The sequence below is a fragment of the Ammodytes marinus genome (genome assembly GCF_949987685.1).
Source record: "Ammodytes marinus genome assembly, chromosome: 2".
NCBI lineage: Eukaryota > Metazoa > Chordata > Actinopteri > Uranoscopiformes > Ammodytidae > Ammodytes > Ammodytes marinus.
Genome location: NC_137231.1, coordinates 25,677,188 through 25,694,473, shown reverse-complemented (window position 1 = coordinate 25,694,473; position 17,286 = coordinate 25,677,188). Strand labels below are relative to the sequence as shown.

At 40.3% G+C, this 17,286-nt stretch overlaps 1 protein-coding gene across 2 annotated transcripts in view; it reads left to right on the top strand.

Annotated features, from left to right (window-relative positions):
* The first annotated feature begins 4,835 nt into the window (after positions 1 to 4,835).
* The window catches only part of slc20a2 (solute carrier family 20 member 2), a 52,636-nt gene continuing 40,185 nt past the window's right edge, over positions 4,836 to 17,286 (top strand). Inside the window, exon 1 of one of the 2 annotated variants that reach the window (XM_080046727.1) lies at positions 4,836 to 5,046. The gene's annotated coding sequence lies outside the window, so the exon portion shown is untranslated. Of the gene's footprint in view, positions 5,047 to 5,067; positions 5,196 to 17,286 lie in introns of those variants that run through there. The other variant, XM_080046728.1, reaches the window with a different exon arrangement.

Sequence of the window (17,286 nt, the reverse complement as noted above, 5' to 3'; positions counted from 1 at the left end):
CACATATAACCAGTGATGGGATATAATTAAATTAATCAAGTGAAAAGGAAAAATTAGAAAGGCATGCATGGTTAAACGGTTTAACCATGCATGCCTTCCTAATTTTTCCTTTTAACTTAAACCTGCAGTCAATCTGTTCAGTTAATGTGGCTTGTTCAAAGCTGCTTGGATCTACTTTTAGGTCTGGAGAGGAAATAAAGGCAGATGTCATCTTGGACAACGATTTTCTGGATGGTGTAGGCTACCATAAATGTAAAGGACACAGCTAAGACTTTGTCAGAGTGTCAGTAGCCTATGCAACAACAACAAAATGTTAATGTAAATGTTGCTCTCTCATGAGAGGAACCATATCACATACATCTCATGTGTACATTGTAAATAGGAATCCACCATCAACAGGTGGTAAGATTAGCTTATCATAAACACAAGAGTACAGCTAGCTTTGTCCCAAGGTCACAAAACCAGCCTAACAACATCACTAAAGTTCATTCACTGAGTGACAAACAAGACATAGGAAAACCACAACAAATTGTCATATTGTCATATATTGTGTACTGATTGAATAATTAAGATAAACCGTGTTCCTTGAGTACAAATAAACTATTTACATCTATATTTAAAACCTTGACGATACATTTTGTCATGGTCATCACATCTGTTAAAAAGGATTTGTATGCAATCGTTTTTATATATATTTTATTATATGAATTCTTTCTTATTTGATATCTTATTTCATGGCAGCAGATTTAAAAGCGAAATTAAAGTTTATCCATATATATATTACAGAAGATGAAGTGATACCCTGCCAATGCAAATGCAATAAGTGTCAGAGTAAGTATGCCCTGTTCTACCACAAGATGGCAGCAAATATTTGGTGCATGAACTAAATTGTGGCAGGTCCATTTAAAATGCTCCAAATCTCAGAAACAACTGAATGATCATCAAGTGTCCACTCAGAATACAATGTAGGCTACAAATCACATGTATGAATGGTGACTGACTGGATGTTGACCTTATAGCCCAAATTAGTTTATGTAACACTGGGTCTAAATAGGTATGATTATCATGAGCCAAGCATGTGAAATAAGATGTTGTTCTTCACATGTGAACACAACAATTGTAATTTATTTTTTACATCTATTCTGTATGACTATACATCTATTGGACTTGTATTTAATTTAGAACAATTTAAATAAGGGGATAGTGGAACATTTAACATTCATCAGGTGTCCAGAAACATGACTCCACGTGAATGCTCATGTTGACCTGTGTAATATGTTGATAACTTGTAAGTGTTGTTTTAATTTAGTTTTGCTTCTGACAGTAGCGTGTTCGCAAAGTAGCATCAACCAGATATGTCTACAGTCACTCACCATTATAAAGTACACAATAACAGTGGTAACTGCTAACTCACAATAGCGTCGGTTATGTATTTAGGTACGAACATATGGGTTTCCATAAAGTTAAATAAAATAAAAGTTATTTTTACCTACTTTCTTATTTATATGTATTTTATGCCATAATAGCCTATACCAAGGACAATTCCTTGTATGTAGAAATTGATTATTGATTATGGTAAGGGAAATGTTTAAAGGAAGATAACATAAATGCATCATAAACAACTGCTGAAGTAAGTTCGGAACAATACAAAACACAACAAAAAACACCTTCACCGTCAAAACATTTGTGTACGTTCGTGTATCAGATAATTCTTTGGTTTTAGCTTTTTAAATCACTGCAGCATGACAGCAAACTGTTGATTTCCTAAGCCCTAAAGATTACCCAGTACATATGAAACATTCAGAGTAAAGGTTTGTTTAAGTTGTGGGAGTGGAGTCAGAAAATGGGGTAAACACCGCTCCCACCAGGCTTGCCTGAACATGAGACCAATAAAGAATGTACGCATTATACTGTGTGACAAAAGATAAGCTGCACTTAATCAATGGCTTTTACACTCATGGCCTGTTGGCCAATCAATACTAAGGGATTAAGCAACACAAGAAATGTTCTTTTATTTCAAAATAGAACTATAATTATGTTTAAGATGATGCCGCATTCCACTTGAGAAAGTTAACACATGAAAAATAATTATAGTTTACATTTGTCTCCTATCAACACATATTAACAATATTTTAACATTACCTGAAATGGCTGTTTATTACAACAACAGAGTATTTGTTGTTTATTACCCAACTAAGACTGTACATTAATAAGTACAGTTGCCATCTGGAACTCAATGTGGTAGAGAAGACTCCAGGAAAGCAAGAACAAAGAAGATCCATTTCCTGTAACTGTGATGAAGCTGTGATATTTGTGGTGTGACCGTTACAGAGCAGAAAATTCATTTGAGGCACCATATACTGACCCTTAAGTGGTTTACAAGTTCCACTTAAAAACGTATGATCAGCGGTTGTTGCACCTGAGTGACGGAAACAGGAGTGTATCAATGTTCCCAGGGCTCAGTGGGACAATACAGTATGTATGTGCTTGTCCACAGCTAAAATGTTGTTGGATTTCATTCAAAAAACCTATCATTGGTTTAAGAAAATCATAGATGAGACCCACAAAGAATGGTCAATCATTGAAATGATCTACAACCTCCACCTGTCAGAAAGAGTCTAACCCAAAGTTAAAAGATATCCTATACAAGCTGCATTTTTCTAGATGTTTTCCTGCCTTCTTAATCCAGAATTTGATCCAACCTGTCATTGATTAAACAAAGCCCCTTATTCACTCATAATGGTCCAAGATTGACGGCTGAGGTTACTGAACCCTTTACATACGTTTTTTAATGTTTTCTTTTAAGCTATCAACCTGCCAGGGACTACAGGTGAAAATTAGCCTGCATGAATCTGGCATATTTACATGTTAAAAAGTTGGTGCTGATGTTTATTAATGTGAGCTGTCCCTTCTAAAAAAAACATACATACAAGACCAAGAAAACAAGTTGGATATTTTTGGTGTGTGTACATGGTGATTTGAATCTCTCTCTCTGTCTCCCACGAGCCCTGGCATGATGCTATTAGCAGTGTCTCATTCTATATAACTTGAAATCTAGCCCTGCTCCAATGCAATACCAGCATATAAGGTGATAGTTCATCTGTACTATAAACATGTTGAACATGCCTGTACCTGAAAACACAACTTTGACAAATCATTGTTGAGACCCTTTTTTGTCAGTGCCAAAACTAATTTAGCCCTCAGACTTTGTTTTGCTGCTTGTGGGTGTTGGCCATTCCTAGAGGATTAGTTGGAATGCAGTACAGTGGGGCTTTTACATGACAAAATGACATGCAGTCAACGTCAATGTGTCAAAACCCAACAATAACATTTGAACGTATAACCAGCTAGTTTATCCTAACTGGAGTGAACATTAAAAGAGATCACTATTTTAAATCTGATCTCAGACCCTTACAAGATTTCACAGGAGTGTGTTGACAGAAAAAAAAGCTGTTTGAGGAGAGAGTTGGACTAATTCTGTTTGGTGCTGTCTTGTAATATGTTAAGACTGTGGCCTTCTGTAGGCTATGAACATTTGCCATTAGGTCCAACGTGGAATAATAGGATCGAGCCAGCTAGGCGTGGGTGAAAGTCACTAGGCTATTAGGCCGCAAGAGTCAGTTGTTCCACCCCACCACTGTTTGAATGGAGCAGTCATGTCTCAACAAGACACAGCATTTATAGGCTACTATTTGAAAGAGAAGTTATTTATTATATTACATAAACAAGTGCTCTTATATTATCTGTACATTATGAGAGGTTTCAAACTGGTTTATATCAACGTTTAAAGCCATATGAATGGAATTTAACTTGGAAAGAGGAAATTTTGAGGTAACTGTGGATTAGACTATTTTTAAATGATTCCATACACTTTAATGAGACTAAACATGTCTGTGTTCTCTGTGCATTCACAATCACACAGTTGGAGCTGGTTCAATTACCTTCCAAACGACCCCTCCTTTCTCTCTTCCACCCACTGTTGTTGACTGGCTGGGTGAGTTACGTAACACACACATCTATGATTTGCGCACGTGGCCACGGCCATAATAGACGGCAACATTTTGAAGGATTAAACATTACCATCGACCCAGTGATCACGACGTTCACACGCAACCCCACATTTTACTGTTGGGCGTGTAGTCTATATGAGGGGGAATTCTGGACAATAACAGATCCTCCCGCCGCCCCCCTCGCCCAAAACGACGGACAGACTGGATCATTCCTCTGCTCGGCACAGGTCCTCTCCGTCATAACCATTAGAATAATCCAACATCAAAGCAGACTGTGTGCAGGGACACAGGACAATGTGTTGACGCTCAACTAGAACTGAACGTACACTCGGTTACTGTACTGTGTGTTTCGGTTGTGTCATGTTTGCTCAAGAAAAAATTTAATTCATTTGGTTATTTTATTCTATAGGATGTAAAAGAAAAATTAATTCGCATTAATCCCATTGCTCGTGATGCCAAATGAATGTTTGGACACTATAGGCCTAGGCTTACATATTCCAGCTGTTGTAGAACATATCGGGTAAGAACTGAGAATACAATCAGTTAAGGTAGGCTACATCCGGTCTAAACACAATGTAGGCTACGTGATTCAAATTATTTTTCAACCAATTTGTCCATTTAGCAATATCTCCAATCACGTTAATGTAAAATAAATATCCCTATCTCCCCACTAATTAGGTGTCACTATGCCCTCAACAGAGTGACCACTAGCCTACTCCTCTCGCTCTTTCCCTGTTTCGCGCTACCCCCTCCCCTCCTTCATCACATTGCTGTCATCCTTAGTGCTTTTCAGACGACGGCTCAAATTCTAAACGCCCGGATGAGAGCAGCAGGCGACATTCAGGGCAACATGGTCGCATGAATTGGCCGACTGGAGGGGGCAACCATTGCCGAGGGACAACAGCCACTGCTGGAATCTGTGACATTTTCGACGCAAACCCACGGGGAACGGTTCTGGGAAAATACATTCAGAGATAGAGGCGTGGAGGCGGAGACCGACGGCACATTTCCCCCATTGCGGTGTCCTATTTCGTTGGTAAGTAGATTTTGTCGACAAAAAAAGAACACGCTGCCCTTGTGTCTTTTCCCCACACCACGGGGTTTCTATCTTGTTTAGCCACTTTCCACGCGCACTTCTTTGTGGTGAGAGTCCGCGCGAGCTGCATTTCAAGGAGGAAGGGCCTGGTAAGTGTTTATAGCGTAAAATAGACATGTGTCCGTGTGTTTAAATCAGCTGCTGCAGCTCACAGCCAAGCAGTCTGCTGACTTGTGTTCACATAGCTTTGACAAGAGTCACTGTAAATGTTGCGTTTCACCACACGTGGCTACATTTTGTGTTAGCGTGCTTGTGATATTGTTGCCATAGTCTATGGTCGCACGCAACTAAATGAGTGAGCTGCTACACGTGTGTGACTCCACATCCGCGAGAGTAGGTTCACAATTGCACCGACCCAGAAACACCGTCTGGTCCTGTAACTGCCAGTCTGAACCAGTGTGGGAAACTGGTAAAGCCAAGTTAAAGCGAAACGTTGTCCCCAGAACGACGCTGTCATTGAGTGTCTAATTACTTCTGTTAATCACGCGAGTTCATTTCACTCGGTCGCGCTTTCCGTGAGCCGAGCGGACACTGTTTGACGACAAGGCGGGTCGACAGCTGGGCATGCGCACTATGCCTCTACCTCCTCATTTCCCCTACAACCAAAATAATTTGGGGCTAACCTATCCCAAACATCTCAGGAGTGCTTCAGGTCAGTTCCCGGTGTTCTCCATCACCAGCTTCAAGCTTCTTTCTTTCAAGTGTGCTTGGTATTTATCAGTTGGTGTTCTTATTGTTACAGCCACAGAGAAATAGAGATCTGGTTACCTACACAGATATAAGTTTGCAATGGCAAACCTGAAATTTTTTGGGAATTAAGTAGGCTAGGTCTATGTCTGTTACGGAGGCCCCACCAGCTTTTTTGTCACTATGATTAGGCCTATCACTGGGACCTTTGTAGGGGTGGAGACAACAGAAAAAAACTTCAAACATATTCTTACTATAAATACTTTAAATAATGTATAATTGTACTCACTGGGACATTTGTAGGGGTGGAGACAACAGAAAAAAACTTCAAACATATTCTTACTATAAATACTTTAAATGATGTATACTTGTACTCAAGTGAAGGGTTTTAGGATTTTCTAAAATAACAAAGTCATAAAAAAATAATAGTGTCTCAACGATGACTTATGCCCCACTAGAATGAGTGGTGGTCTGTTTATCTGCAGTGTCCCTTCCCTCGGTCTGTATTTTGCTTTGCTTTGTTTCGCGGGATGTTTCTGGGCGTCAACATTTGGGCAGTGGGTGTGGGGTGGGGGGGTTGGTGTTTACCGTTTACCCCTCAAACTATTACAGCATTGGAATGCCGAATAGGCCTACGTCGGATGCCACATCTGTCCAAAGCGAAGTCACACCTGAAGGAAAGTAAAAGGAAAACAAAGATAATGACTGATCCAGCTTCGAAAAGCATAGTGAAGCTAAACGCAAAGGGGTCAAAGCGCATTCAAAATGCGAGTGAATGTGTGGTAAGCTTCAGTGGTGTAGTCTAGTTTTTTGTAGTGGGTATACTGTGATGATTCCCTCCTAGCCTCTTCTTGAATATGCAGCATAGCATTTGTACATTAAACATATGGCTTACACCGTGGTTAGTTTACAATTGTGTTGTTTCTGCATTATGTGCAGCAAAGGCAAAAACATTTCACACCTTAGGGGCACTTTACACGGTGAAAACGTGAGTTTTCCCGTTTTTGGTTTAAAAAAAAAAACCCCGTTCAGACACAATTTATCTGACATCTTCACCCGTACACAAAGTTTTCAGAGGAAACGGGCCGAAATCGCTGAAGTAGCAGCCATGCCAAGCCAATAGTCAGCGGTGACACAGCCTAGTAGATAGCTCTTCCGGTACAATTTGATGCATAAAACCTTACTGTAACCGAAAATTAATGCCACTAACGTTCATAAAGCGGTTGGTGTAAGCATGGGGTTACAAATATTGTAAAAGACAAGCTTTCTGTCCTCTTATTTCACCGCATTGAACTCGGAAAAACAGCAGACTTGCTGATAGTGAAGGGGCTTCGTGAGCGGATATTTTCCTGTTAGGCGTACTTCAAAATAAAAGTCAACTCACGTGTGTCCAGCGAAATGCTATGAATGTTTAGCCAGTGAAATGCTTTTACTGTGAAGCCATAGCCTTAATGCTCCTTTTGTTGAACAGTAGCCTAACTTAACCGCTGCACGCTGATAGTGTTTTTTTAATGTAGAGCCGTGTCCCTGGCATATAGAAGTGACACACGTTTATTTAGCTAGAAAAACAGGCAGAGCACAACTCTTTCCCTATTTGCTTGTAGGAGCGATTGGTGGCACGATAACAAATGCATCAGCAACAGCACAACGTCCATGAGCACAATGAATACAGCTCGGTGATCCGCCATTGTTGTTGTTGTTTTCCAACTGGCGCACGTGGACCTACAAAGACGGCGCATGCCTATTTATATCCAAACGCAATGCGCATGTGTGAGGGTGGAGCCGTGACGTCAGCGTTATCAGGGGAAATGGTTTCGGTGTTTACAGGAAACCAAAACCGTTAAGTTTTCCAAAAAATCCTCCCTCGGAGGTGATCTCAAAAATCTGCGGTTCATGCCTGCGTTTGCGTTTGCGTTTGCTGTTTTCCTGTAAATGATATAGTGCAACCGCAGAAATTTTTCTGCGTATGCACCGTTTTGCGTGGCCGTGTAAAGTGCCCCTTAGCCTGCACAGAAACAACGAGTTTAGGATTTCTATTCCCAAAGGAAATTGGAGGGTATGGGGGTCTCCCCCAGATTTTTTTATATTAAAATATATTGTTTGCCGCTTTCTGGTGACTTTACAATAGAAAAACACAAAAATCAGTAAGTCTGTTCTAGATCCCAGCCCTTCTAGGGGGCCCGGGGGCTCCCGGGAGATTTTTTTTTACCTTTTTTAAGTGAAATGCATGAATCTGGTGCACTTTGAGAGGAAAATTAAGAGGCTTAATCTGAAGAATTGTGTGAACAAATAATTTGGAGACACTGTGTCAGATGAATTAGAAGCTATTGAAGAAAGACACTTGGATTTTCCATAAAAATATTAATTTAAAATAAGATATTATGCAGGGTCCTCTGGGATGGGCTTGGTGCTCTTTTTCTTTTATGGGACATACTTCTTTGTAATATAGTGAATGCATGTAAATGCAGTGAGAGGAACGAAGCAGTAGAACTCTGTTGTCCAGCTATCTTTTTTTTTTTTTTTTTTTTAAATAAACTCAATAGACACTGTGCATGGACGTGAACGTGACGTGATAAGTTAACCTCGGAATACCTCCCAGGTGAACTGATTCAATTATTAGGCTATTAACTATCTAGACCAACACATTGTATTCCAAATTTGTATGATACATTACATTATTAATGTTAATATCAAACACACAAACTAAATTTTTTTTTTGGGGGGGGGCCTAAGCAACCGCTTAGTTCGCTTATGCCTCGGGCCGGCTCTGGTTTTCTTTCATGTTACTCATGCATGAGTTGACGGGGTGAATCAATCGCCACCTATGAAAACTGCACTGATGATCCGATCTTGAAGTGCTCGCAAAAGTTAATATGAATTTCAAACCGGTTATGCAAACTGAGAATATTACTTTTTCCTCATTGGGAGAAAATAAAGTCCCTGCGTGCTTTTGGTGTGCTCCGACAGCACCGTGCGCGTCACCCGAGGGGACTACTGAGCTGAATGTTGCGTTGCGCTGCCAGTATTTTCGGGTTGGACATCGCCCTTTCTTTTACCCAACAGTCCGCAATGAAACGGGCCGTGGGGTAATGCCTGGTCCTGCATATCTATTATAAGTCCGTTGCGACTACACAGGGACACAGCGCACAGGTGGAATTTATGAATGAAAGTATGACAGTTGAGCTCTGTCACTATCGAAATTGTTGCGTGTCATTTTGCATTTTTAAGTGGGCATACGGAAATGCTGGAGCTTTCTTAGTGGGTATACTGCGTATACCTGCGTATGATTACACCACTGGTAAGCGTTCACCAGCTCACCAACACTGAGGGAAAGAATGGGGATGATGAAGAAGAGTGAAGCGAAGTTGGCTTGTTTTCTATTAGAAAGGTAAGCGGATTACTAACGGGGGTTAGTTTTTCGTTAGCTAGCTAGCTAACACTGATATTTAGGCTACCTCTAGCATATGCCTCGTTTCCACCGAGCAGAGCGGGTCGGAGCGGATCGGTCCGGTTATTTTGGCTTTTCATTTGCCTAAAGTTGGGTAGGGTCACAAAATAAGCGAGTTATACCGCTCTGAGCTGCTCCCATTTTCGGTACTCCTCCGTTGGGGTACCGGCCTTCTGAAAGGGTGCCGAAAAGATGGAGCTACACACGGCTGTCTGTTAATTGGTTGAAATAATAATTTCAGCATTAAACCGCGCGCTGTGTGTAGTCAACTCGGCAAGAATGAAGAGAGACTTGTGTTTTGTCGGCAAATTTCGGCGCAGCACTCACACAGTGTGGTGTTTTGACTCTTCAGTAAATGAATCAGTGGGCTACACTGTGTCCCACTGCTACGATGTCACATAGCTGCCGCAGCCAGCGCTGTTAGCTCATTGTCTATATACGGCTCGGTGCAAGCCGCCGTCTCTGTGCATTTACTGGCGTAATACGCTCAGAAAACGGGGGGAATAAATATAGAAGCAGCTGGTTTGACCAAGCAAAAATGAGAGAGCGCTGGCTTGACCACAGTTGTTCCACAGCCCGATACTTTGACCCATATTCTGGCTGTGGATACCAGCCTAAACCCTGCCCTGCCAGTAAGGGTAGGGTCGGCGATGGAAACACCATCTAGATTTTTAAAAGCGAGCTGTCCCGCTCTGAGCCGCTCCGACTCCCTCTGCTCGGTGGAAATGAGGCAATAGAGTACTTTGTTAATTCCCAGTTGAGTTAGCTAGCTCTTCTCATGCGTAATTACTCCTCATAATGCTGGAAAGTGTATCCCTTCAGTGCGCACACAGTAAAGACAGGTAGCGGACCGTGAGGAAATATTGACTGATTTTGAATTATTGAAAGTGCTCTCTAGAATCACTGATTCAACCTCAAGTACAGTACCAAGGAAGATGTTCTTGGTTACATGTATCTAGTGTAATGCAGACCCTACAACATTTGCCAAAAGTTGAGTTAAAACACTCTGGAAACAAACAGTATGATTATTACTTAAAGAGGACCTATTATACTACTTTTCTGGTCTTAATTTCTTGTTTTACACTGCTATAGAGCAACCTGACACGAATCACATCACAAAAAACTATGTAGATTTTCGGGAAGCTCTTTCTCTTATTTTGGCGATCCAGCATGCCCTGTAAACACTTTGCTTTTGACATTTCCGCCCCCTCCCCTCCCTTCCTGAAAACCCAACTTCGTTGTGATTGGTTACCTTCCTTCCGGAACACTTTCAGTGGCGGGAGGTGCGAGCATGGACCTATAAGGGCGCGAGGCAGACGCGAGTAGGAAAGTGGCAGCATTACCATACATGGAAACATCCGCGTGGTGACGACTAGAGCTGCAACGATTAATCGACGAATCGATTATTAATCGATTATTAAAATAATCGCCAACTATTTTGATGATCGATTTATCGTTTCGAGTAATTTTTTAATAAAAAATGTCAATTCTTTTTTTTCAGCTTCTCAAATGTGAATATTTTCTGCTTTCTTTAATCCTATTATGACAGTAAACTGAAATATATGTGTGTTTTGGACATAACAATACATTTGAGGACGTCAACATGGGCTTTGGAAAATTGATCAACATTTTTCACCTTTTTCTGACATTTTACGGACCAAAACACTAATCGATTAATAATCGATAAATCGAGAAAATAATCGACAGATTAATCGATTATCAAAATAATCGTTAGTTGCAGCCGTAGTGACGACACCAAGTTACATGCGACGTCACGATGTTACATGTTACGATGTTTATACGTCGAAATGCATGTACGTCATTATTTGATAATCTAGTATGGTTAAACATGACTATAAATCATCATAACAACGTTTATAGGTCATAAAAGTCAAAAAGTATCATAGGTCCGCTTTAACAAGGTATTCATTTATAATTGTAACTGCTTTGTATCGTCATGTGTTCCTGTTATTTTAACTAGTAGAAACACTCTTATCTCCTCCTTATCATTCACTTTATGTTCAGCGGAAGAGATCATATATGGCCTGCATAAGCAGTGGACGTATAACGTTCAAGCTGCCAGAGTGGGGTTTGTGTGAGTTAATGATTAATCTTCATATAACGATAAGAACGATTGAGAAAGAAGAATGCAGGGGTCTGCCCGCCATACCTGAAATGTTTCCTTTTATTTGTTTTCTGTCCTAAAAGCATTACGGAGAAATGTGCTTTTACTCAGCAGAGGCACATAAGCTGCAAGAAGCAGATGCACTGATTGCTTTATCTTGTCTAGCCATAAAGGTTATAGGACGGATAAGAAGACAATTTACGATAAGATATGACTTTTTTGTTAATACACACCTTTTTAAATAATTTGTGTACACATGGGTGAGCAGGGTCTCTTCCTGACCCCTCCCTACATTGTTTAAATCATACCTATATATCAAATGTGCATCAGTAATAGCAGATGCCACAGGGATGTATTTGCAGCTCCTCACACCCTTCTATCGTACATACGTTATTTGTAGAGCTTGTAAAAAAAAAAAAAAAGAGTGAAGTGGAACACAACATTCCATTACCCAGTAAATTGAATCTACTGTTGTGTATTTGAAGTCATCTGATTGTCTGAGGGGAACTTCATTTCTACTAAATATTTCTGTGAAACGTTTGTGTTCAACCCCAGCAGGTCCTGCTACAGTGATGCAGCTCTGGCAGAGAGGAGAAACAAATATCACCATTGTTGCACTCTTTCTTTCCCTTTTTTTGTCTTAATTAAACTTTCTATCACTATCTTGTGGAATTAAGGTTTGGTTCACAGAAACATTAGGGATAGATTTTATTTATATTTCGATTGTACTTTGACCTGCCCTTTGCGAGTGTAAGCCTTTTGTTAAAAAAAAAACAATTGAGGAAGAGTGATTCACACTAAATTGCCTGGGTGTAGTCACAGCATAGACCACATTGTTAAAATGGTGCTTCTTTTATACAAACCTATAAATCCAAAGGCTTCGTATCAGACTCATTGCTATGCATATTTGAACAGGCAGTTGAAACGGGCAGCTCAAGTCAGTGTTTTGGACGTTGTGTGTCGACGCTTTCTGTGGAGGAGGGAAGGTGAGAGCTGTTTATAGGAATGCCAAAAGTATGTGAGCATTTTGTAATGTTTTCATATTCAACAAGAAGCAGATAGTCAGACCAGTTTTCATGTAGGTGTGCTTTCTAAGAACACATGCTCCGGCAGTTTAGTTTTAAGAACGTTGTGTGACTCCACTTTCTGTTACAGATCAATGTTAAATTCACCTTTAGGCCTCTCACTGCGTGAAAACAATGTCTCCCATGAACGAGCAGGTCACCACATTTCTTCACACTGCCACCCTCTGCAAAGGGAGTACCTTTTTTTGGACTTTGTGTCTTTTATTAGGCAAACGGTTGGACAAGATTGGACTATATTTTGCGAAACATGATTGTTGAGATGCAGCTACACTACAATGATCCAAGTAATTAGTTGATGAAGTAGAAAATCGGCAACAATTAAAATGTTGGTCTGGACACGCTCCGTTGAAGCTTTATCAAGAAAACCAGAAATCTGGCTATGGTTTCAATTGGTTCTATCTAATATGGGCGCGCCAGAGCCCTTTATATGGTACTCTGGGGAGGACGTAACCGGATGACGACAGTGACGTGCATGCGACGTCGAAGCCGTGATAGTAAACATCAAAGATGGCTGCGGATATGTTGTGTGAGTTTGAGACTGCTTTGGCCTCGACCCTTAACGATTTGGAAGACGGCACTCAAATCTTTCATTAGCAAGTAAGTGGAATGTTCTGTTTTGCCGACCGACAACGGCAAACGTTTAATTTAACAGTTTAACAGCTGTTCGCTAAACGAAAGGGGCATACGTCACCTTGTGCATCGCTCTGATTGGATGTAGTGCTATCCAACTGCGTGCAGTGGTATTTGAAATGCACGAGTAGGAGCCGCCCCTTGAGTTGGAAATTACTATTGATCGTGGCCAGACCCTCTATCGTTCAAGATATCAGGGTCTGGATTTCCAGGCTATACATTTTAGGCATAGCTTAACAGATACTGGATCTTTTGAGGCCAATGCTGATACCTTTATTAAGGAATTAGGTGGACAAACTAAGAAATGACATAATTTCTAAATAAACAATGTTTCACATTCTCTAGCTGCTTTGGGTTGTTTCTCGCATCATCGGGAACAGATATATCTGCAATTCTTTAATGCAGTCAACAAAACACACTTTGAGGAACTCCTAATTGTTTGTGTGCATCGTGTGATGGGGATTCTCATTTTTTTTGTTGACATTTATTTTTAGCCTTGCTCGTGGCATTGCCCTAGAGATTGCAGTGTCAGTTAATTATTCCAGAGATTAAGATAAATATGACTTCATGATCCCTGGAGGATAAAGTGTAATGACTTTGATTCCCTTACTTTTTTCTGCAGTAGACCTTTGTTTTCTTAAGCCTCCCTTTGTTTGGCCTCTTTAAGTTGATATCACTAATATGTAGCACCTGTCCCAGTTCGTATTAAAGCACCACTGTCTGTGCCTAAGTAAAGTCTAGAATGACTGTAGACATGTCCGTTTTTAGATTGAACAAATATTTGTTTAATCAATAAGTAATTGAAGGATTCATTCGTAATGAAAGCAGTTCTTAGTTGCTGCCCCATATTGGTCACATAAAACCTGCAAGCACAACTAATGGATGCATTTTTAGGGAGGCATTGGTTTTATACATTTTATTTAAAATGTTCTTATTTTTTCTTATTACAATCTGCTATTATTATTATACTTTTTTTTAAATGAAAAAAAAACACCACCACATGACCTTGTGAATCCATATGAGTGGGAAAAAAAGGGATGTATGGAAAATGCATAGGAGTGTGTTCTGGTTTCCATGGCGGTCGGGCCCCGTGCAGGCTGGCCCTTATGCCAGTGGGTGTGTCGGCGTCTCTGTGGGCGGAAGTTGGCATCAGGGCTGGCAGTGTCACAGTCAGAGAACAGTCTGTCTCTCTGATCGGCCCACCTCGCCCTCGGAGCACAATCACACTGTTATGTCTGAGCCCTCCTTCGCCATGGCAACATCACATGATAACGCATAAAAGACTGGGAATCTTCCCGATGTGTGTATATGCGTTTGTGTGTATGTGCGCGCTGCATGTCTGCGTGTACCAGCATTGCATAATCAATGTTGTTACTGAAAAGCTTGTTCAGCATGCTACTGATCATGTGAGCTGATAATGTTTTTTTAAACTTTTATATTAGCAAAGGTCAAAATAAACTCACTGGACAGAAGAAAGCAGGAATAGTCAGCATGTGAGGCTTGTTGTTATTGTCTTTTTAAAGGAAACAGTGCACATTAAGCGAGCTGCTAGCTGTCAGTAATGGAGAAAGATGCTGAAAAATAAAATAGGACAAACTTCAGAACAGTATGGTTTCTCTTGATGATTTAATTTAAACATTGCTTCAGGGTCAGGGATCCATCAAAGCTTGGGAAAATACCCAAACCCATTTCATCTATTAATTACACTACTTTACAACTACTGGTTCAGTTTTAAGTGCTCAGTAGTTAACCAGATCTGAAGTTTTCAGGACACAGAAAATACTTGTGGCTGCATTTATACACTATGCTGCTGCTGGTTTCAGGGAATTCCTGTCCGTGGCAAGCTTACAATCGATAAACACACTGGCATCCTGTTACCACAATCACGTAGGCCTGCATTCTTCTTCGACCCAAAATTGAGTCTTAATAGCTTGTGATGCTCAGATTTCTCAATGGACATGTCATCACATAATGATTGTGGTCATTTTGAAGGTTTCTTCTGTCTTCTTGACAAATATCAACATTAACAGTAAGCATTTTTTAATCACGCTGGCGGCTATGAACTTACTTTCACTTGTCCCCGCTCGGTTGCTTTTAAGCAAAAAAAAGACTCCTGTTTCAATTTGGTAAAACATCTCTTTAAATGATGGCCTCCTTAAAGAAAAACATATAATCCATGAAAAGCTAACTCATCCAAATGTACATGTGAGCCACAATGAACAATTACCCTATTTAGCGTGTGACTGCTTATGCTTGTTGCTTTATTTGCGCTGACCCATTGTGTGTTTTTTGGCCTTGTTTGTCCTCTCCACTCGGACCATGAGAGCCGTTTTGTAGTGTTTCTGGTGGCCTTCTGTATGCGGCAGGGTCTGTATCAAAGCGTTGTCACACAGAGCGTCTCTTGTCTGGATGCTGGCCTGGTGTTAACTATGCTAATGACAAGCTTACTGCTGAACTGTGCAGCATTGTGTGCTTTATTTATGGGGAGTAGAATGGACATTATTTTCCTGTTCCTCTCACTCAAGTACATTTGTTCAGGAGCACCTACTGGCCTGACTTTAATGAGTCATAATTTTGCCACCATGGCATTGGATCAGTTAGAAAGGTCTCGGAAAACTTTTGTTGGCAGGACACACACGGAAATACTGAGAGAAGCATGGGAAAAGTTATTCTTGGCATTTGTGATGTCATGTAAATTATTATTTTTTTGCTTGTTGGTTACAAATATATATCTGTTACCTACAGTTTGCCTCAATTTCCAAAGACTTTAAAAAAAACAGCTGTACGTGGGTTTTACAATATTGACAAAACATTATTTTTTAGTATCTTAAGATCGCAGTAGGGATTGCTTCTCTCCAATGTTTGGTGAGGATAAGATTGAAGTTATTTCGATTATGTTTTTCTCTCCTAAATGTTTAAAGGATCTTGTGAAAGAGTGGGTCTGTAAAATGTGCATATTCATGGAGACAATTTTGTGATTTTCAGTGAACACAAACTTGTGTCAATATTATTACAATTAATTGCAGAGACGGAACCTTAAAAACAAGGCATTTGCTTTTTATTTCCTCTCAATAGCAATAGGTGCTGATGGCTTTCCTTTGTCTAAGTAGAAATCCTGATGTTTGACCAGGTGTGTTTGCTCACGTGATCATTTTAACTTGGTTTTACTCTGGACTTTGGTGGAGGGTGTGACGAGTCTGTGCTGGTCCACACTGTTGTGTTGATAATGTCACCGCCTATTTTGCATTTGATTGTACGAATGGGGAAGGACTCCATGTAAGGATGAGCAGCTGGCTGACTGGTCAATGCACGCACTCATGTGACACTGCTATTTCTAGCCAAATCGTTCCTGCTCTTTAGCAACATGAGCAAGTGGTGGATATGTGACACCTCAGGCTGGTAGCTTGGGCCAATATGTCAGATTGAGTCCTGTGGTGTCTATCTGAAGGCTGCCCTGTGTGGGATCATAGGGACTAGCTGGGTACAACAATGGTATGTACCCATTTAAAATATTCTGTTTTAAGATGAAGGTATGGATTTCTGGATTGGAACCACAAATCTGTCATTTGTCGAGTAATGTTTGCACATTTTTCAGTCCACACCTTCCAGAATAAATGTATGTACTGTTAGCTGACGCACATCTGTCATGCCAGTTGACAGGATGTCAAGAGTTTAGGGGGTTAGTGAAGCGGTAGGGTTTTTCTGAATCATATCCTCCTAATCTGCATTCTTCAACTCAAATAACATAAACTGAGATAGTACAGTGGCTGTGACATGACATTGACAGTTTAGTGGCTCCTCAAACAAACAAACAAACAAACAAACAAACAGACATTTTTAATCACTCTCAGCTTTCCTAATTTGATGTTAGGTATTTGCGAGCATGCTTGAATTTTTTTTATTTGGTTTTGACATCCCAAGTTTTTCTCAGTGTGCTGATTAGCAACGTTACCTTAGACCCTGTTTCCTTTGATTTTACCTACATGACATTTAAGGTAGTTGGCGAAATACTATTGTGATCACATTTGGCGACTGCTCTGTATTATGTCCTTATGCTTAACAAGCTGATAATGCTTAGCTCAGTACTAGGGGCCATTTATTTTTAATTTGTTACAAGAATTAATCACTGTATTCATACTGAATGACGGTATATTATTAGTAATATAATACGGGTCTCATTTCCTTTCTATTTAATAATGGTAAAT